This window comes from Aythya ferina (assembly GCF_964211825.1).
Source record: "Aythya ferina genome assembly, chromosome: 6".
NCBI classification, from domain to species: domain Eukaryota; kingdom Metazoa; phylum Chordata; class Aves; order Anseriformes; family Anatidae; genus Aythya; species Aythya ferina.
Window position 1 is genome coordinate 36,306,488 of NC_140303.1, and position 22,778 is coordinate 36,329,265.

General features: G+C 36.7%; 1 long non-coding RNA gene across 1 annotated transcript; it reads left to right on the forward strand.

Annotated features, from left to right (window-relative positions):
• Positions 1 to 9,052: 9,052 nt before the first annotated feature.
• On the forward strand, positions 9,053 to 17,981 carry LOC311439222. The gene is made up of 3 exons (XR_014694598.1): positions 9,053 to 9,183; positions 10,338 to 10,667; positions 17,624 to 17,981. It is a non-coding gene; the product is annotated as an uncharacterized lncRNA (long non-coding RNA).
• Positions 17,982 to 22,778: the final 4,797 nt, after the last annotated feature.

Sequence of the window (22,778 nt, forward strand, 5' to 3'; positions counted from 1 at the left end):
TGCCAGGATGGGAGCTGAGGAGGTGCAGAAATGCTTCACGCTGCAGCATGTTGCTATGGACACAATGACTTCTTCACTGGGACTGCCAGGATTGTGTGTTTACAGGGTTGGACCCCTGCTGATCCTAAAATGATGAGAGCTACTTGCTAGTCGAGTGCTAAATTCAATTAAATTGAATAGGAATATTCTAGCTCTTTCTTTCTTCTTTGTGTTCCAGGACCCAAATCACTTCATATTTTCAAACTATCTAAAATAATTCATAAACTAAACAAGTCTTACATAATTGTCTCAGTGTGCCTTAGTCTGAAAATAGCCTTTGGATCACATACATCTTTTGGATGACCTTCTACAGGACAAGATTTCTGCACAGATGATAAGAAAGCTGTTTTTCATGCAATCCAGGGAGAAAGAAAATAAGGAAATCTCTCAAGGCTGAAAACAAACAATTTGCCTGTTTAGAGAAAAAGCACTAATAAAATTTACTTAAGAGTGGAATTAGTTGACACTGTATGATGCACAATGAGTGAAAATCTCTGTGAGAATGAACTTTAGAGGGCTACGTAGGAACTGGGAAATTTTACTCATACAATGCAAAGAACAGGGTCACAAGCTAACTTTCATGGGAATTAGACCTTTAATAATCTGGTCTGTACTTGATTAGAGCAGTGTGCCACAGTGTAAGAGGCTTTCATGTCTTTTCTTCCCTTTCTTTAGTTAAGTCTATTTCTAAAGCAGTAAGATAGAAGGTTTAGATGCCATCAAGCAGTCACAGCCACAGAAATCTTAAACATGTAATACAGTGAGCAATCTAACAGGATTATCAAAAAGTAATAGTTAAGGTTTTGTTCTACTAAGTGTTCACCCAGCCTTTGTCAAGCATTTCTAATTACCAAGATTTTAATGGTAACGTTTAACAGCCCCAGAACTCCAGGGTCTTTTAATATCTGCCACAACAGAGCTTTCAATTATCATAATTCTGTCCTTAATTTCCGTCATCATAATTATCCTTCATTACAGCAACATTCTTAAATCTGACTCATCAAAGCAAAATTTTTCCTTGTTTCACTTGACTTACAGCTCAGACTGAGATTTAACCTCTGAAACAGTCATTTTACCCTGTAGTTTCTATGAAAGGAACACAAAACAAAACAATATAAAAAAAAAAAAAACAACAATAACTTCTCCACTTTCCTACATATGACAGTTATTGTATCAGAGTAGGGGACATACATAATATTTTTTCAAAACTAAGAGTCAAGGGTTGAATATTTATACTATTTTTGTAATAATAATGGAAACAGTACAGGACAGAAATCTGTTATATTTACAACAGTCATTCACATCATTGCACGCTGACCTTCACCAAACCTAGCATGTTAAAAAAAAATAGTGTTTATAGTAGATAACAGCCATCTCTCTGATAATCCACCTGTCTTAGAAGAAGCAATCCATTTGATATGCTGTTAATTACATTAAGAAAATACTGAGATATCAATAAGCTACAGATCTTAATTTATTCAAATTACTGATGTGCAATTTGCTTTTAAAGTGCTTCAACATTTTCACTTGAAAAATGTGACAGCCTCCTGTCAGATCTTCTATTCTCCACCAGCTCTGACCAAGCTCAGTTTGATGGCAAAAACAGCGTAGAATCATAGAATCTGTCTTTCACAAAAAAAAAAAAAAAAAAAAAAAGCCTTCAAGCTCACTGAAGAAAGGTCAGTGTAACCAATAGTGCTCTGTTGCACCAGGTCTTTCTAGACCTCACCCTGTACCTACTGAAGTCAATGAGGGCTTTATTGCTGGTTTTGTGGGAACAGGTTCCAGCCATCTGTCTCTTTGCCAGCCAGCTTTCAAAGTCCCCTTCTGCAGTACTTCACTGAAGTCAATAACTTAATTTAATAAACTCAGACTACAAAATAAATACTTCTGGCGCAAGTGCTGCATGCTAAGGGTTTAGGTATTTTATAGTACCTCAAGTACTTCTATAGTATTTCTACCCTGTAACAGCCTAAGCCTAGAAAGTTTCTAAATTAAAACTATGAGAATGTAACTAATACTATACCATAAGGATTTAAAAGAGAAAAGACTTTGGCAATCTTACTGTCATTGCCCTATGGGAGGTTGTGATGTGTAAGGGGATTGTGTGATGTAATGGATGAAGCAAGCCCTGGGAGCCAGCTGAGCCTTGGAGTTGCTGTGTAATTTTGGACCAGTATCTTGACCTTCTTTTGCATCACTCAAACCATCTGGAAAATTAGAGGCAACAGAATGAAATCTGGACAGTAGTACCTTGAGAAAGGTAAGATGCAGAAACATGTAATAAAAGTTTTGTTCAGCACTGTAATATGTGCTACACATGCAAACAAAAATTCTGTATATACAGAGTCCAGTATAAATTTATCAGATTTATAAATACATTCCTTTGTTTCCCCCCCATTTTTTTCAGTAGAGATCTTCTTGCAAGCACTCAAAATCTACAGATAATAAAGTACAGTCCATACTCAATTGTTAATTAATTTAAGACCTTCTTTTTACATTTTTATTAATTTTAATGTAGCTGGTTAGTGGGCAAAAGACATGATTTATATATAGGCTGCATTTAGCTCATCACAAGGGTCTTAAATTGTCTGCTTTAACACTAAGGTCCTGCAGTGAAGGAGACCTAGAAAACTAGTTTTTCCTCTCCCGTCTTTATGTCTGCTCCTATTAATCTTGTGTTGACCACAGTCTGGACAGGAGAGGGGAGAGTCATTCTCTTTATACCACAGGTACTGCTCAGGTAATTAAGGCTCTCCAGAGTGATTCAACCTGGGAGGTATAAATGTTTTCAACCTAAAATGGGCACTGAATCCAGTTCTTCATGTTTCCTTGACAAACCTGTATCTCTTTGGGCACTTTGTCCCTATTCTGATTTTAATGTGGCTAATGTCATTTGCACACCAGTAATCGGCTTTGTCTATCTTCTCTAAGGTGGCTCAGGAGTGCTCCAAAACTTGTGTCAGCTCACCTTCATTTCCCTGCCAGGCTGAGCACAGAGCTGAGGCTGCCCAACAATCTCATCTGCCTCTACAGCAGAAATCAGCTGCAGCAGCTCTTCCAGAGACATTCAGCACTTGGCCACAGCTGACCTGATCTGGTCTTGGTGATGATCCTGCTTCAAGCAGGATGGAGTAGGTGACCTTCTGGTGTCCCTTCAACTAGCATTTCTAAGCTCCCCTTGTCCTGCCTGATCAGTGGTGCAAAATCAGCCTTGGCATGATGGTATCATCTTTGAGAACAGGCAAGAGTCAGGCCTTAGGTGCCCTGTTAACTCATTTAAGAGATTGGCTTGGTCACTCAGAGATCTTCAGACATTCACTTTGATTTTCATTTGCTCAATTCTTCTGCGTGAGCAGCTCTGGATCTGGGTCTTACTCCTAGCTCCTTTCTAAGTGCCTTTGATCCAAATTATGAAACAGAGGTAAACGGAAGATGATGGAACATATTTATAAAATGAATTGTGGATATTATAAAATATATTTTTAAACAAAAATGATGGTTTAATTTAATAAGCTTTTCTTTCTGTGAACTATTCCTGAGCTGCTGCCAATGCAAGAGGAGCAGCTTGACAGCATTTTTGTTCTTTTCATTAAAACTCTTTCATTTATCACATATCCAGCAGTAGAATATTAGAGCTGAAATCTACCTTTACCAGGTCAACAGAATTTGATTTAAAGTCTTTATGTAGCTACTCACAACTATATACTTTTAAAATAAATAAATAAAAATACAAATAAAAATAAATTACAGCATACAAATATGTCAGAGTGACTGGAAATAACTGAAATAATATATGAGGTTATCAGTAATGTCACTTGTACATGTGTGATATCAAAAAAGAAAAAAGTAATTACAAGGCAGAACTTAAATAAATAATACTACTGTACTGGGAAATCACTGCCCTTATATTCTACTGAAATCTAAAGAGAAGATTAACATCTTTATTCCCCGATGACATTTTAAGAACCAGCCCACAAACAAGCTGGAGATCCCTGACAGATTAAAGTTGCTAAGAATTATCAAGACTAAAATAAATTTATAGACATGAAATGGTAAGCACATGCATGTGGTTGACTTTAGATGCTTGTTTTCATGCACTTCTAGCATAACTGCTCTTATGTCCATGAAGATACTGTGGATATTCACAAGATCATGACTTCATTGTTGCCATTTAAAACCTTCATAAACAATTAGCAAATCTACCTTTAGATAATGAGGTGATGAAATGTGTTTTGCATCTAGCTGTTCTCTGGACCAACTTTGTACTGGAACTTTCACAATGCAAATAAATATTTAATTAAAAAATAATCTTATTAAAACTTTGAATATACTTCCGGACAAAAATTTTTTTTACACTATGCTATGAGTTACTCTCCAACTTGGATTGCTAATGGTAGAATGCTGGAATTCAAGAGAAGTAGTAGAAAGTAGTGTCCCAAGCTAAAATTAATTTTTAAACAGGTTGTATCTGTCTTGGATGCAGACCTTATCAGACCTGTCCAAACACTGCAGTGCACTACTTCAGTTATGGAATGAGCCAAGAAGACAAATTCTACCAAAGAATAAAAATTTGGCTATTCATGGAGAGTTGACTTTGGGATTGAGTTACCTTTACAAATAAAAGTGTGTATTTCAAACTCTGCTAGCACATACAGAATTGGTCGGTAATTATGCATCCCCTGACAAGGTTATACATCTTCAGACATATAACAGTATGGTTAACCTATTTCAGGGCAAACAACAAATACATTAAGCATGCTTATTTAAAACTATTTGCTTATCGTTAGTGACAGGCTAATCATACCATCATTTAATCTAACAGAATAATAGAAAAACCCGTGGCAGGTTGGTAAAATGTAACAGCAAAAGTTCAGCAAGAGATTTTCTCTGTAGTTTGATTACAATAGTTTATTGACCCAGCATAAAAAACACTGGAGAGAATGGATAACATTCATTCTACTCACTTTTCATTTAGCACAAGACCATTTTGCCTATTGTTTCCTCAATATCTTATGTACTCTAGTCTGCAGTGTTCCTGACCATGAGACTTCTCAAATAATTTAGGAACAAACTAGATCCTACTAGTAAAATGTTCTCTTTCCTATGTATTTGTATTTGTCAGAAACATCATTCTTCTCTTGTTAACAAGAAGTGAAAAAATATAAAAATTAACTATGCTCTTCTTCACAGGGCTTTTTATTAAATACAGTGGAAACAAGATTTTTTTAAGTTCTTACTGAAATTCAACTTTTGTTATGGACACGTTTGTTAAAATTTAGATAGTTTCATTTGCAATTTTTGAGCCTATGTCTCATCTAAAAAATCATAATATTTTTGAGCCCTTTATCTCATATTTCTATCATTGATTAGAAGTAGTTACTCTAATGTTAGCAATGAAATCTGTTATTCATAGGCATTTCTCCAAATGAAGGTGTAACAAGCATATTGTTTTCAATAGAGCTATTAAAAAAATAATAAAAAATATGTGTTTTTGCAAGTTAAATCATGGATAAAGAAAATCATTATAAATACAAATACGTCAACAGTCACAGGCTAACCAGACCTGCCCTTGACTGACTGACTGAAAGCTGTTCTGCTTTGGTAAATATTAAGAGTAGAATTTGAAAAACACTAATTAATGTGCACAGCCCTTATTGATGCTCAGAAGGACATGACTTTCAAGGTCACTTAGCCATTTTTAATTATTTCATCCTTAGTCTTTAACAGGAGACTCACGTCACCACAGTATTCAAGAATAAATGATGTGCCTTATATAAGAAATTACCCTAATGACTGAAGATCAAAAAAATCAAAATCCATTGTGTTTAACTATTTAATACCTCTCATCAGATGTGTCTTCAGCAGTGACTTGCCTGGCATTGGGATAGAGGATCCAAACATTGCTTGGATGCTGTTCCTTGCATAGCTGGGGAGAAAGAAGAGCACAGTGAATACAAAACAGCTAATCTTCTGCTGACTTCAGAGTGTTTGGGCCTGGGCAAAAAGTGAACCATCGCTATGAAGAATATCATAAATAAGATATGATTTAACTATACAGAAAATAACATATATAATGCTTTAGTAATAACAACAGACTGAATGACTGTGCATAGGAGAAGTACTTTTGTTATGATCAGCAGCGGAGTGAAAATGAGTGTCCCAGAATGGATTCCTTTTCAGCTTGTTACTGGATGTAAAAAGCACTACTTGTCCTTCTCTGGGGAACAGTAGACTGTTTGTTTGTTTTTAAGGGAAAAAGCCATAAGACAATAAAGGGGAATCATACAATCTGCCAGCAGTGCAAACAGCGAAAGCTGGACACGTACATCACATAATGCTTTGTAAGCTGACAACTGATACAGATAAATGCCATCAGACCATACCTCTGTCCTCCCACTGCTCGTCTTACTCTTGCCTAAAAAAAACCTGCACACTGGTTATGAGAATCATAGAGATTCCTGTCCTGATGCAGTGGAGAGTCAGTCACAGTGGAGAGTCAGTCACTGTGCTATGGCAAGGATTTCATGAAGGATAAAGATCTTCATCATAATTAGCATAAGAATAAAAATAAGTTCTGTGAGTAGCAGGAGTTTTTTTGAGGCTAGAGACATTGAAATATTGCTTCATCAATACGATATAAGCATGGAAACATAGTAACAGCTCTTGTTGAAATGAACTGCCCTGTGCCTTGTCTTAAAAACAGGATTCAAGACCTATTTCCAGCTTTGCCACTAGCAGCCACCGTGACCCAGGGTGTCACCCACATCCCCTGCATCTTGGTTCTCAGCTATGAAAAATGGGTTAATAACAACTATCTCACAAGGAAGTTGTGAGCTTGCATTTTTCAGTTAGATTGGGGACGGTGAGGAAGTGCAGTGAGGTAATTGATTGATACTGGCTAAGTGGTTGGAATGCAAATATCAAATAGTCTTATTTTATTCAGACTTTTTTATCTTTAATTTCCCATTTACAAAGCAATGAGCATGTGGTGATTTTCTTAGTTATGAAAGGCATTTTTTAAGGAAGTTTACAAGAAGTAACACATATCAAATGGTCTGAAAAGGGTGGATGTATTTTGCTTTTTTTAGATCAACTGTTTGCAGCTTTTACCACTGAATTTTCAGAGGTGGAAAAAAAAAAAAAAAAAAAAAAAAAAGACATACAAATGTTTCTTTGGCTTTTTCAAAACATTTGAAAGAGTGTAGCTTAATCGTCTTCTCCTCATATTAAACAGCCTGATCAGTTCTGTTGGCTTTCATTCATTTCTTAATCTTGTGCTTTCATCAGTTTTATTTTTTCACCTTCTCTTTTATCTCTTTGCCTCTAAGTGCACACAGACGTCTCTCACTTCCCTTCTCCCTCTGGAGATATTAAACACATTGCCTCAGTCCTCTGTGCTCAAGGGCTTAAGAGCTCAAGGTCAAAGTCTTGCAATGCCCATGACTTGCTATATGTTTCGCAATTCCTCGTGTCCCTGGAAATGGTAGCACTGTATGTTGATGTGGAATGCCACAAGCTGCAATCACGAAAGCTTTTTCAAAATGAACCAATGACATGCCAAAACACACTAAGGATGGGACAGGAGTCCCATTAGCAGCAGCATGCCACCAATGCTGGAGTTTGTGACCCCCATATTCACAACAACTTTTATTTTAATTTGTTTTCTATTCTGTTGAACAGTCTTAAAAGTGACCTGGCTGGTGCTTCAGCTCACAGGTATGGTTCTTATTAAAACAAATACAGGAATTATTGTTTTCATTAGTGACTTATTGATTCATACACTCCTCCTGGATAGACATTGTGCAGTCAGGATTGCATTCAAACAACAGGAATAAGTTGTGGATCAGGTTCAATTTCTTTTGATGTACTGTCTTGCTTTCTGAAGGATATAGCATTTCTTTTTGATGAGGTAGGACAAAATTGTAAGGGTTTAACCCAGACACCTTTATAGCACTAGTAACATAAAAGATCATTTTAAATGCCACGCTCTTTGTGACCCTGATTCAAAGACATAGTAAAAAACCTATCCGCTGTAATTACATGCATCACCACACTGAAATGTATTGAGTCTTCATCAACGTTTGTGATTTCCATTGTATTTTCAAGCTCCAAAAATCTGAAGGTCTAACAATAGTTGCACAAGTATTTTGCTTTTGGTTTTAGATTGTGATGTTGATTTTGTTAAATGGAAGTCCTTCTGAGACAGTTGTGTTCCTGCTCTAATAAGCTCTGCAGTTGCTTGTTTCCATCAAACAGCTTTCTCTGTGCTGGTGGAATTGAGCTTTCTTCCAGTTCAGGAGCACTGCCACAGACAGAGACTGGTTAAAAGTAGTTCTGACATGCATGAAATTCTGACTCTTCCACATGTCACTAATCATCTTATTTGGTCTTTAAGATGAAGGGTCATTGTACAATGTTGTTCCAGAAGGCTTCAAAGCCCCTGATCAAGAAATATGAATCCATCACAGTGTGTAATTGGGTGTGAAGTGTCATCCTCCCACAACAGACACTGTATCAATATCAGAAAGGATGTACTTTCATTTAAATAGTCATCATATCAAGATCTTTTTGGTAACACAGCTTTTACAAACTGAGAATGTGGAAGATAATTTGACAAAGCTGCTCAGAGAGGGTAAGATCAACCTTTGAATGCATTGCACAAACTTTCATAGTATGGCAAGTCTTCTCCATTACTAAAATAGATACTCTTATGCTCACAGTGTTGAGTAGCCAAGTACTCACCAAATCAAAGCCACCACATATCAGTCACTACAAGTTACTAACCTGCCAGTTTTCAGAAAAATTTTGGTGAAAGTCTATCTACTGTTCATCCCATTATGGTGGGCAAAGGAATATTTGAATTGCCCAGCTGCCAGGGAACAGAGCACTGTCACAACAGGGAGCGGGAGTTGGGTTCATTCAGCTGGGAGGGGATGATGCTCAGCTGCAGGATATGATCACTTGGGAGGGGAGCCCTGCTTGTTTTCAGAGAAGCTCTCAAATTCTTTCTGCTATATAGATTCTAATTAATGTTTTGATCTTAGGCATGTTCTAAAGGTTCAGATGATTTCGTCATACTGAGCTCCCTCTTTTATGTGCTGTTCTGCTGCTGTGTCCACAGCTAATGAAGACAAAGAGTATGTAAGTACCCCATATTATTCCCACTCTTTATTCCTTTTCTTTGTCCATCTCTGCCTGTGAGATTTGCAGAGGATGGAGTGCATTTCTGAAGTGCTCAGAAAACATCACTTTTGGAGGTAGTGCCACCACAAATAAAATAGACTAGGAATGGAACAGAGATTATTTCCAAAACCAGCCCAATATACTTTATTGTCTCCTATTAGTCAATATGAAGAAATCATATGTACAGATGACTTCAGAAACTGGAACATAAACCTTCTAAACCAAGTGTGTTTATAAATATTTGAAGTTGCATTCAGTTGGTCTGCATCTTTTTAAATATATCTTGAACTCTTTTTTTAAAACAAACCAGGTCGAATATGGTTAGAGATCATTCTATATTTTTCTCTTTATTTTTTTTGACAAAATATTATCACACAAGCTATGGCAGTGTATGGCAAGTTTTATTTAATAGAGTTTTACAACAGATTTGCTGACAGGCTCTTAGTGCAGCACTAGCCAACAGAACTACAATAAAGAGCTTTATCTGGGATTAAAGCTTCTGGATTTACTCATTAATTGGATTAATGAACTGTAATTCATCATGCATGTCAATCCTGCTTTAGTCTAACTCCTTCTTCCACCCTTTCTGTAACATTCATCCAAGGAAGACCTCTGTTCCAGGAAAGTTCAAGAACAATGTTAAGACTTCCATGAATTCACATTCATTTTAAATCTCTAATGTGAACAAAATTCCCTTTATTATTTCCCTGCAAGACTCTATAACTTATCTTTACATAATATTTAGTGTATTTCAGGTATTTCTAAAATCTCTCATTTCAGAACTCAGGTGTAATGCTGATCTCAGTGTTTTGTTGTTGTTTGTTTGTTTTTGTTGTTTTGTTTTTGAGATTTTAAGGCTGTAGAACTGTCTTCACCTGGTTTTTGCATTTAAAAATTCAAAATACTGAAAGTGTTTAGCTGAGGTTTTATTTTATTTTAATTTAATTTTGTGACATTTAGTGATTTCTATTAAAATACTTATTCAATTATAGTGAAAAGGAGACTCAGTCTAAAACTTCTGGTAGTTTATGATTAAAAATCTTCTTTGGAAAACATATTTTTTTTCCTTACATGCTGATAAATGATCTAAAATATTAAAATGTCTTTTTTAGCTTTTTTATTTCAGATAAACTATTTCATTTGCACCTTCAAAGGATATGTTTTTATTGAATATACCGAATATGCACTGCTCCAGTGATGGCACTCTGAAACAGTAACATTAGCCCTGCTCAGCTGTCAAAAGCTGAAAAACAGATTCTGCAGATATCACTCCTCTGGAGTTGTTAATAAATTGCCTCAGAGTCTGGTTACAGAAGAATATGTGCATGGCAGGAAGTCAGAATTTGAAATGAAAATGTTTCTGAAGTTTGGAAGTTACCTAATCACACATCTTCCCGTTTGCTCTGTGTGTGTCGAAGCCCCTTGGCCTGAAGCTCGGAAGGGTAAGGAGCTCTCTGCTTTCATATCTTGGTGGAGAGAAAGAACCGTTTCATCTGCATATCCCAGTGATTCTCAATTTTCAGCAGACAGAAGTTCCTGAGGGAAAGGAGCTATCTACTCCCATTTATTTGTAAGAGTAGAAGTCAAACATGGTCACAGAGACGGTTTAATGTATATATACTTTCTATACAGAGCATTTGCAGTGAAACGGTAGGACTTGCCCTGCCTGAAAGAAGTGCAGAATAGACTGAAGAGTGGAGCAAAAAAGAGCTTCTGCTATTTCATATCAAGGAGCTTTTCCTCTGCTCCTGGCCCCTCTCTGTTGGCAGGAGGATGCTTTGATGGGAGGCGGTGAAAGCCTATGCCTCGCTGAGATGCATTGTACAGCCTTTCTGCGGGAGGATGGAGGAGCTGGGCCCACTTGGAGAGACCGTGCAGCTCAGCTGCAGGATGTGATCACATTTTTATAGCTGGATCTCACCTGGAGAGAGGGCCTAGCTCAAAAAATGGACTGGAAGACAGACCAGGCTGATTTCACCCAAATTCTGGTAGTATAATATTCCCCAGCACTGAGGCAGGGATGTAGGTTAACAGAGGAAGAAGGAGGGGGAAATGATACGCAAAGTGGCGTTTTTCCACATGCTGTTTGCTTGGGCTGGGAGAATTGAGTTAATTAGATACTGATAGTGTTTCTGTGAGTGAATACATTGCTTAACATTAAGAGAAGTAACTTTTATAAGGGAAGGTAATATCTCTTATTAAAACAACTAATATAATTAGAAAGCCGGTAGGTTTTCAGGTCAGAGTCCTTTAGTCCGTCTGACAAGAAGAGCCAAAATTATGTCTAATGAAGATCAGAGGCAACAGCTCATAATTCAGTTTATTACTTTAATCACTTTGTGGCAGAGAAGTGGGCTGGCACCTCAGAGAATCAGGCGACAGGGTCCGGTGCCTTAGTTTAGGAATAGGAAAATTCTCAGTGCTGTAGGAAGGACAAGAGGAAGATCATGGTGTACTGTAAAACAAGAACTTTTAAAGATTTTTTTAAACCAATTGACTTCTAAGCTTTTACTTATTGGCTTATCTTTTGAAGGTATTTATATGGGTGTCCAATGAGCACCCTCTCTGAGAGATTAAAGATGGATCATATCTTTAGAGGAGATGTTCTTCCACTGAAAAAGTAGGAATATGCATATGGCATTGCTGTATTCCTAATGGACACGATTGTTTTTGCAATCAGAAATATCCCTTGTTTTGAACACAAACTAAGGATGGAATTTATATCACTGCAATTAACTGTCTTATACAAAATAGCCACCACCAATGTTCCTTCAATGATCAGTTACAGCAAATGCACTCCTTCAGAGAAGTATTCATGTCTCCACTGGGGGGTCTGATTTTGGATTATCTGGATGCATTTGATAGTAAACTCTTCTAATACATTAACTGTTCAGGTCAGCTACAGCACGTTACACAGGGACAACGCCTCAGGGAAGCCCCAGATGGGGACAGGAACAACAGAAGTTACCCAACCTACTGTATCTTGGTACTTCTGATAGCTTTTAAGATCAGTTGAATCAGCTTTTGCAGGTGGGGAAACAGAGGGCAGCAAGTTTTAACCAGGTACCTTACCTTTTCAGCAATACTAAGTTTAGTGCAATTATTTCACTGTTTGTAAGCAGAACTTAGCAAAATACCATTAATCCCAGGGATTCATAAAGGATGCCCAAGCCAAAATGTTTTTTTTTTTTTTAAAGAGGTCCACTTGCTGTTTGAATCTGGACATTGCTGTTAACAGTATCTAGCAGAAGGATTTCAAAAGATTAAAACTAAAGGCAAAGAGACATGGAAATAGTTTGAAATAAAAATGATGTGTTTTTTTTGTTTGTTTGTTTTGTTTGGTGGTGGTGGTTTGTTTTTTTATACTAGGATAAAATAAATTGGACTGCAGATGTGGAGCATCCACTTGATCCTTCTGCTTTCAAGAATCATGGTGGAAAGGTACCACTGCTCAGAAGTTTCTTTACATGGGTAGAAGGCAGAAATGATCGCAGGGAACCCATATGATCTCTTATATACAAGAAACTGATCTTTTAATATGGACTGGAGACTTTTTGTCTATTTTTCTTCATCCCAGAGAGAAATTCCTGAGATGGTAACCCACAAATGTTCCCATGCCATGGACAATGAAGGCAAAGGAGAATGCCCAGGGATCCTGTGAAAACCAGATTCTTTCTGTGCAGGTTACAAAGCCCCTCTTTTTCAGCAAAACACAAGAATCACTGCTAACTTCTGATAGTTAGCTGCAAATGAACTCAGATGCATGTCCAGCTTAGGTTGCACATATAGCCTAACATGCAAATTGTAATCAGTATGTTTTTATAGCTGTAACTATAATCTTGATTTCCTTGTTTGAAGAGCAGAATACTACATCAAATATATATGTAGTTTGCTCTAATTTATCCAGTGTGTAGGGTATTAGACATACAGATTTATGCCATCAGTTATGCCAGCTTCCTCATGACAAGAGCCAACATTGATTTCATGCTAAGGTGAAGCATTGCGTGGGCTGCAGTCAGGATGTATATGTCTGAGCTACTGAAGGCCCACAGACATTAAAAGCTGTCTACGGCTACTGATAACAGTATCAGACAACCTCATTTACGAGCTGCCTGTTGGAGTCTGCAGCCTCCAGGTTCTGTCTCTGATACCATCCACACCAGCAGCAACTTGGTGTGTGTCCATGAAGCAGCTGATGCAAAACTTCAGTTACCCAAGGCAAAACTGTCTATGTTGACTCCAAAATCTGAGCAATTTGCATGGAGTTTAACACACAGAATCTCCAGGCTGTGGAATGTGACAATGAGCAAACACTCTGTAGAAACACTACTTCATGCATTAATGTGCCAGCAGGGGTGAGTGTGTTAAATGGAATGTATATTCCAGGGAGAACTATTGTTAGGAGAAAACCAAGGTGGCACACCTCAAGGCTTTAACCCTAGTGCTGGCACATCTCCACCCCATTTTTAAGTGTTCTCTCTTCTGAAATCTTCATACAACCCAAGCACAGATTTTCTTACATCGAGATAAAACTTATTCTCAGAAATTTGTCTTGTCCTTTAATCAAAATAGACTTTTGGGGCTTTTTTTTAATACTACAACATATAAGCAATACATTCTGCATCTATTGCAACTGTGTTGTTGCTCATCAAACCAGGTCTGCATTGATATCATTCTGCTCCTGTACCACCTTTACTCTGAATTTTGTTCTGTACTTTACACAGCCCTTGTTCTCCATTTTATGTGTTACTTCCACATAAAATAGGAAATGACAACACTTTACTCATATTTTAGGATGTATATTGAGATTGAAAATTGCTTTACTGAAAAATCTCACATCTTCCAATGTTGTAGAGATTTTCTTCAACATAGCTGGCACTGATTCAAATTGAACATTTTTAGATGGCAGCCACAAAAACCATCACAGTCTTCTGTTCAGTGTAAAACTCAATGCTTGAACCCCAGGAAATTATCATTTAAAATATCAGTACTGGCTATAATGAAAACTGAATTTTCAAGTAGTCTACGCTGCAACTTAAAAAGGGATTTTTCTAGAGTTTTGAGAACACCATGTATGGGGAGGGGGGAACATAATTATATATATATAAATGAATGTTCAGGAGTATAAATTATATTGCATTATTATGTTATTAACACTTGATGAGTAGATTACCCTACCAGGAAGCTGACAGCTTCTGCACAAATGCAAATATATATATATATATAAAAATATAAACCTAGCAAATAAAATCTGATTTTCTAATACTGCACAAGATAAATTATGATATGTAGTTTTACAAAAAGGTGAATGCCAAAATATTAAAGAAAAAGTTTATTACAGATAATTGCTTGCTCTGTTTATGCTGTTTCTGTAGAACTTGGATAAGCAATTTAGGTTAGGGAGATTTATAACTGTTTTCATGAAGATGTATGAAACTAAAAAATTGCAAGCCTTTTTAATCCACCTATAAATCATTTTATACATTTAATTTCTTCTGTATAAATTTTATGGGTTCATATATAAAATACAAGTTAAAATTGCTACATGCTTTCAGATGAACCAGCTATTGCATTTCTTTTCACCTTTTCATTATTACTGTAGGTATTCTCTTCAAGTAGAATACATAAAATTTCCCATAGGTTACTTAATATTAAATATTTAATGACTGTTATAATTCTGCATTTAAAAATATTTTCATAGGGATGTCAGTGGTGGTTGCTGCATATGTTCCTTCTCAATAGGACTACTAGCAGTATGTTCATTATTTTGGAAGTCGCAGTAACAGTGAGCTAGCACAGGACAAAAACTCTCCAAGGATGACCACAGGGCAATTGCCAAAGCCACCTGAGGCAGTAAAACCCAAGCAGTGCTAAGACTCAATGCTTTTGGGCAGAGATAAAGCCTTCTAGTAGAAACCCCAAACTATTTTCTGGGTATAGTCCCATACCAAGGCTGGATGATCCCTGCCATCGAGGAACACTCTGGAGACCAGGGGATGTTGGAGCCACTGCTCGAAGACTCCTCTTTAGATCCATTAACTCCTTTGGCACGACATGGTAAAATCACTCTTTTGTTAGTGAAACTCCCTGGATTTATTGGCAAGCAAGTGGCCAGCACTGAGGCTCTTTCTTCTCCCTGCCCTTGGTAGCTCATGCTGTCATGGTCTCCTCTCTCCTTGTCATACCCAGCTGCAGCTGGAGTAGGGCCAGACGTACTTCTGTGAAGCTTATGGAGGTTTTGCTGTAATTTCACAGGAAAAAGGACCTTAAATTGTGAAATGCCCTAAGGAGTTTTCTGAAACCAGCTAGGTTTCAGCGTGACTGTGTCAATTCTATGGCAACGACATGACGTTGTTCACTTCTAATTGTTTTGACTGCTTATTCATCCAAGTGGATTATTATGCATATTTGTGCTCCACAAGAACTGATTTCTGAAAAAAAAATAAAATAATAATACTGGCAAGGGAAATAGATTTAAAATGTCCTTTTAACATTACTTTCTCTAGGTAGACCAAATGCATATGGAAAAAAGTTAGATGATCTTTTGTGTTTTCATTTTATGTAACAATAGAAAAAAATCTGACTTCAGAAATGGGGAGATCTGATTATTGAGGTGTCTTTTGAAGCATAACTAGAATTTTTTTTAAAAGACACAAAGGGAAGCTAAGGTGTCAATTCTCCCCCAACTGCTCTATAGAAGTTATCCAAAGAGACACTTTCCGAAGAGAAACTTGCAGTTAAGGCAAATTTAGCATAATTTCTAAGCATGAAAACAAGCAGAGAATTTTTTTTCATTCTTTGGACAGAACTCTTGTTTTCACTCAACAAGGGTACAGTTTTATCTGACTGAAAAACACTGATACCGTGACTACAAGCACAGACCTAAGGAAAGCAGCATGAGTTGCCCCTTGCCCCTTGACTTCAAGCTGAAGTTACATAAAGTGTCTATGCATATTCTTCACATTTTACTTTCTCATAAATTTGGTTTTCTTAGTTACGTTACCTGGTCTTTCCCCATGCTCCTTTTGGATTTTCCTTCTCTTTTTACTGTGTGCATCCACATGATTGTGGTGGTCATGGGGTCTGTAGAGTATACAAACCTGATAATGCAAGATATTCCCCATTTCTGTGAAGGAGCTCTCCAGGTCCCCCCTTGCTTGCTCCAGGACATAATATTGGCTCTAACTGGTCCACCTGGATTCCTATTTCCTTTCATCCTCCACTGAACTCAGAGTCCTTGTGGGTTATGTAAAGATTTTTCAAAAGACTTTACAAGGTTATTGCCACTAAAGTGCTTATATCTCAGAGGACCAAGGAAAAGAAATATGCAGTTTAAGCCACAGAAATTTATGTAATCTTCTTGGAGAGGGGATCCTTCAGACTTTGCATTTAGGTATCTGGGACAGCTACCGTGATGATATGCAGCCATTATCAATCCACTGCAACCTGCTTTAAATACGGCAAGGCTTCAATTATAAATTACTTACTTGTTTCTATATTGTATTAAAGGGTAGTTAAGAAGTTCAAAGCCATTTCATTACTACTGCAAAATTTATCTGTGGGGACATTAGAATAAAAAGTACTTATTTGCTTTGTGGCTTAAATTGCACCATTGTGGGGTATCAGCTTGCATTTTAAAGCAGTAAATTCACAAAATTACATTATGTTTATAGTTGTCATCAAAATATAAAAAGGAACATTAATCTTCTCAAATTTAATTTTGCTTGGGTTTTAATTCTATTGCTTATTACCAGAGGGATTTATAGAATTTTCTCTTAATATCTCTGACTTCACAAAGTTTATGTTTGAAAAAATAATATGTTATAGCACTGAAGTAATTTTCTAGCTGATAGTTTTAATATTGCCCTCTTATTCTCTAATAATTTACATACAAGTATTATGGTACTCCATATTCGTACCAGTTCAATAGAAATTTTATGCCTGCAATATTTCAGCCCTCAGCTGAAACACAATGCTGGGACTGTCTCTGAGTGGGGAAGAGGTTTCAGTTTCTCAGGTACAGCACCATCTTCTCACAGTTTTGCTCTGATCAGAGGTGGAACCAGACACCCTACTGAGAACTGATGCTCTGCTATTTCTTTTAGCTGATGAGTTCTTTATTATTCCTTTTTCCAGCAAACTTTACCTTTCCATCTCTTTCTGGTACTAAATCTCTTAGTACATGGGCCGGGTGTTGCTGAGGTTTCACACATCCCTACCTGCCTCTCAGATGCATGAATGAAGGGATAGAACAACCATCCCCCTTTGGGCGAACAGTACTACTCTGTATAAATTTAGTTCAGAATAAATATTAACTTGTTAATAACAAATACAAGTATCAACTTGCCCTCTATGAGGAAAAATGGTAAGATTATTTTTCTCCCATTTCTTTTCATAGGAAAACATTTTATTGAGCAGATGGGAGTCTGACTCCAGTATCGGAAGAGGTACGTAAAATACAGTATCCCTGGACATAGCTACCTTGTTCACACTGATATGAAAGAAGCTGATTTTGCCTCACAAGAAGACTTGCATGAGGTGCAAGGTGAGAAAGGTGCCTTGTGTGTAACGTGGCAGATGCACATTTATTTGTTTCTTCACTGGCTGTAGGAAGAGGAGATAAAGTAAGAAGAGTTGCTACAAGAAAACTGTATTCTTGCCTGGAGCTCAAAAGGCTTTTGTATAACAGTGTGGGTTTGTTTTGTTTTTGAGTTTCTTAATAAAATGGAAAGAATAAACTGAGGATCAGTGAGAAATGTCTTACACCTGTGACTGCTCTTTCTCTGCAAGGTGCCCAGGGTAGCCCCCATGAACCCCACTCCTTCATGGGAACCACCTCAATTTTCTATGATTTCTGGAATTGGTTGTACTTTGCTGGTAGTCATCAGGGTGAGTAAGTCAACTACTGCTGAACTGACCATTTGGCACAAATTTCTGAGATTGGAAATTACTACAAACATCCAAGATCACAGATAAATTTATCTTTTATCTCTAAATCAAACACTTTTCCTCATTGCCTTCCCCAATCTTCCCTTGCCTGAATTTTTATGGTCTGTATTTTAGTTGTTCTGAGACAACAGCAGCTCCTACATTACGAAGTACTTGCACACAAGGGCAGGTTAGGCCTTCATATATTTCCTTGTGGATGTTGCTTTCTCCATTTTGTTCCATCAAAGCAAATAACAGCCCCAGTTTCCAAAAGGGATGTTTCACAGTGCTTTCTAACCTGACTGGAGAGAGGGAAATGGTTAATAGGGACACACTCATTTAGATCTTTTTACTGGTCCTTATGGGAAGACAATGAATTACTTCAGATATTAAAATCTCAAAAATGCAACTGAGATGCTACTTTAATAGAAGTCAGACCTTATAAATATTCCATGTGCCTGCAATTTATGTTGCATTTCTGTATTTTTTCAGGCTGCTGTTATCTATTTTTATTATGAGCTTTATTCTATCAGCAGCTCTGATAACTCCAGTAAAAAGTTTATTTAACAAACAAATCCAAAAAGGTTTTCATTGTAGACCAAGTGAGTGTATTTTTGGGCTGTCATTTACTCTTATTTCTAGTCGTGATTTATTGCCTGTTTGTCACTTGTCGCCTACAGATTATACTTATCAGTAAACAAAGACCTGCCTTTTATTACAGTTTAAGCATGTCAAGGATGTTTTTTTGCTTTCCATTAGCATCATACAAGACATTTCTGAATATCCTGAACCTCTAGGTTGTCGTTTCATAGGATGCTTTGTGGCACTCCATTGACATTGTTGAAGGTATAGCTATGATACGTATTATGTTAGTTTCTAATTCATGCTTCTCTGACTGAAGGTACCAATATAAAGAATCTGCTATGAGTGGGTTGATTGGAATTAAGATGGTTTGAGGTCAAGTTTAAATTCAAAATTAAGAAAAATGTGCTTAATTTCAGAGTCTCAGGAGTTTTATTATTATTATTATTATTATTATTATTATTATTATTATCCGCTAGACTCTGTGTTAGGGAGGGAAACTAAATGGGGAAAGCACTTGCCTTAAAAAACCTAATCCGGGATCTTTCTACTTACCTGCCCACATTGGTTAGAGTGCTCACACAGTGAGGAGGAGACATTTGGATGTGGCAGCATCCTCCATATGCATTTCAGAGGTACTAAATAAATAATACATCCATTACTAACATCTCAGCAGGATGATCTTTCACCCTTCTGTTCTAGTCTCCGGGAAGCCATTGTAGTTCCAGTTCCAGTCATGCTCTTCTAATTTTTGAAAAGGTTAACACAGTTTTATCCTTAATAGCTGCTTGATCATTGCAGAAGCTAACAAGTCATGTTGGAAACATTAGTCAGGAAGACAGGGGAGTATATCTGGATGTCTCGCACAATTATAGAGAGAGTTATTCTCCTGCTGTTATCACTGCATTATCATGGCTGGTATTGAAATGACATATTTATTAAGGAAGAGTACATGAGGTTCAGGAAGCTTTGGGTGCCTGCCAGCAGCAAAGTGTCTGCATATCTCTTCTCCTTCTGGTCATCTTATTGTCCTAACCATCTTGTGAAAATTGTTGGGCTACTGTTTCATCTTTTATGTTCAAGGATCCCATGTTGGCACTTTCATTAAGGGAGCTGCTAAGTTCACTGCCACAGTGATTTGATTAAATGGCATAGTGCTGTTAAACAGATAGCCAAATAAAAGGATTTTTTTGTTTGTTTGTTTTTAATGTACCTAACTAACTATATGCTATTTGTAAATTATCTTTGTAAAACAGTTGTAATTCAATGTTTTCTTTCATTTAAAAACATCAGATGGACATTTTTTTCCTCCACATCTCTTTGATAGTATTCTTCAGAGCTCTGTCTTCATAGGGAAAAAGTAAAACTCCTCCAATCCTCCTGCTTTGGTTTACATCTTCTCTTGATGTTCTGGTCAATTGGGACAGATGCAATGGCTCGGAAAATCTGAACCTGTCACTTATTCCCTGCTTCCTGAGCTCAGCACTCAAGGACAAGCTCCAGCACTATGCAGCAGCAGTGCAAGGCCAATTCTGCTCTGCTCTCAACTCCAACCTAGTGTAGACAAGGACAGAAAAGGAGGTGGAAGTAACACCTGGGTGCACCTGCATGTGCAGGCTCCCAGTAGAGACTGACTGCTGACCCTGACCATCTTCTGTGCTCAACATTTTCCTATGTTTAAAGAAAATCCTGATTTAATCTGTATAAATAGAGATGAAAAACAAACTAACAAACAAAAACAGAAAAAGAAATAAAAAGAATAAAAAACAAAATTGCTGTGATCAGATCTGTTACTTCCAGCCTTGTAACTTACATACAGTGCATCTCTTGGTGTTATGCTTCCTGAATCCACCTGCATTTGAGCCTGCCACATACAGAGACGTCACCTTTGTTGGGAAAACTTGCCAAAATATAACTCAGCAGGAAATGTTGGTTAAGTCTTCATGGCTTAGATGTTGCATAATTTAATGGTCACATGCTACCAGAAAAGCTTTTTTCTGCTTTGCAAAGTAGTTAGTAAACCAGTGAAATATGACTATGAAAGCGGATTGCATTTTTAATATATTTGCATGTTGAACTCCTTGAGAGAGCAGAGAGGCTTAAAATGGTCTGAACATGAAACAAAATAAATACAGGAGGAAGAAAAGCCTGGAGGGGCTGGAGGATGTGTAAGAAGCACTGCTGCACTCAGCCAGATCAGAAACAATCTATTTTCCACATCATGACTCCCATACCATGAAGTGACATGAAAACTGGAGTTGTGGGATAGATAAAGGAACATAAGCAAAACCATGGCCTCTCATGTGTTTTCAGCCAAAAATCTGTATTAGGAAATATTATTCTGCACATGGTGTGGGTGAAAAGGATGGATGCGGGTATGTTTAAGTTGCTATTTTACTTGGAGGGAAAAACTTGGAGATTGGCATACTGATCTAAAGTTATTTATTTATAACTGTGGCTTGTTTCAAATATAGTGATGCACTTTCTGCTTCCTTTAATTCATAAAGTATTTTGTAAAGAAAGGCTAGAAACAAAACAGGGTTTGGTACAAGTTTCTTTTTATTACAAAATATAATTTTGTCATGCTTTTATATACTATATACATATACATACTTCTGTATATAAAAGCTATGTATGTATATATCTACAACAATATCTATATACCCATATGTAGGTCTAAATATTTAGAAAAAAACACTCCTTCAAGTAATAGTTACTCTAAGTAAAATACATATAGAAACCTCTTTGAAAAAAAATCTGCAGATGTTAACAAGGTTGCTTAGGTAACTGTTCATACAGAATTAAACAGGAGTTTCTTACATGCAAAATACATTGGTTTAGTGAAGAAAAGCACACGTGAGTAGCACATGGGAAATTATTCTTAGTGCAATAAGATCAACTCACACCCAACAATATTTTAGCTTTTCACTAAAAAGTAGTATTTTTGAAGCTATATTTATAGCTAATTTCACATCAGATTGCATTTAAAATATCTTACTGTTACTTAGTGCTACTGCTAGACAATACTAGTTAGTCACTGTAATTGCCTAAAGATTCCATATTACTTTTAAATGGGAAAAAGAAAGACTAATGAAGTTATACAATTAAAGTAATCATAGCTAATGGTTAAATAAACATGTGAGTTGTGTCTATGGAGCTATTGTGGGTTCTTTGATTTCTTGGGTTTAATGATAATTAGCTGAATTTTAAAAGCACAAGCTTAAGAGAAATTAAATGCTCCCCATCTAGAGCTGATGACCTGGGATTGTCAAAAAGCTTAAAAAGATTATAATTCTAACTGAAAGCCCAGCCTACATTTCTTATAATACTGCTATCGATATATTTATTTATTTCATTTTATTTTATTTTATTATTTTATTTATTTTATGTTGTTTTGTTTTATTATGTTGTTTTATTTTATGTTGCTTTGTTTTATTATGTTGTTTTATTTTATTTTGTTTTGTTTTGTTTTATTTTATTTTTTACTATAGCATGAGAAAATACTTTGGAATTAGAAAAATCTGTACAATTGGCAAAATAGGAAGAAAAGTAATTCTTTAGCTTGCACAGTTTCAGGAAAGGTTCACAACCTGATCTCATATAATACACTTGCAACTAACCCTGAGGTCCATTCTTGTGGCCACCTCCTCCTATGCTGGGTGAGACCTTTGAGTCCCCAGTTAACCTACAGCATGGTGTATGCTTGGGACATTGAAAGCATCTTGAAGATGGTACAACAAGTGTCTTCAAAACCTGAAAGATCAGTGTCACTAGCTTGGAGGGAAATGCTTTAGACTCAGATGTTTGTAAACAGGTCTGTAATGACTTATTCATATTAGGCAGTACTTACAGCAAGACTAGTGGCCACATTGGAGTCCAGAGAACAGAAAGTGGAAATGGAAGACAATATTTCTAGCTAAAGCACACTCTTCATTCAGTTTATTTAGACTGTTTGCACTTGAGTATTTGGAATGTTGAATCACTCTGCTGCTTAATGTAAATACTGGGCTTATGTCTCAGTTGTTTTATTCAGGACTATCATA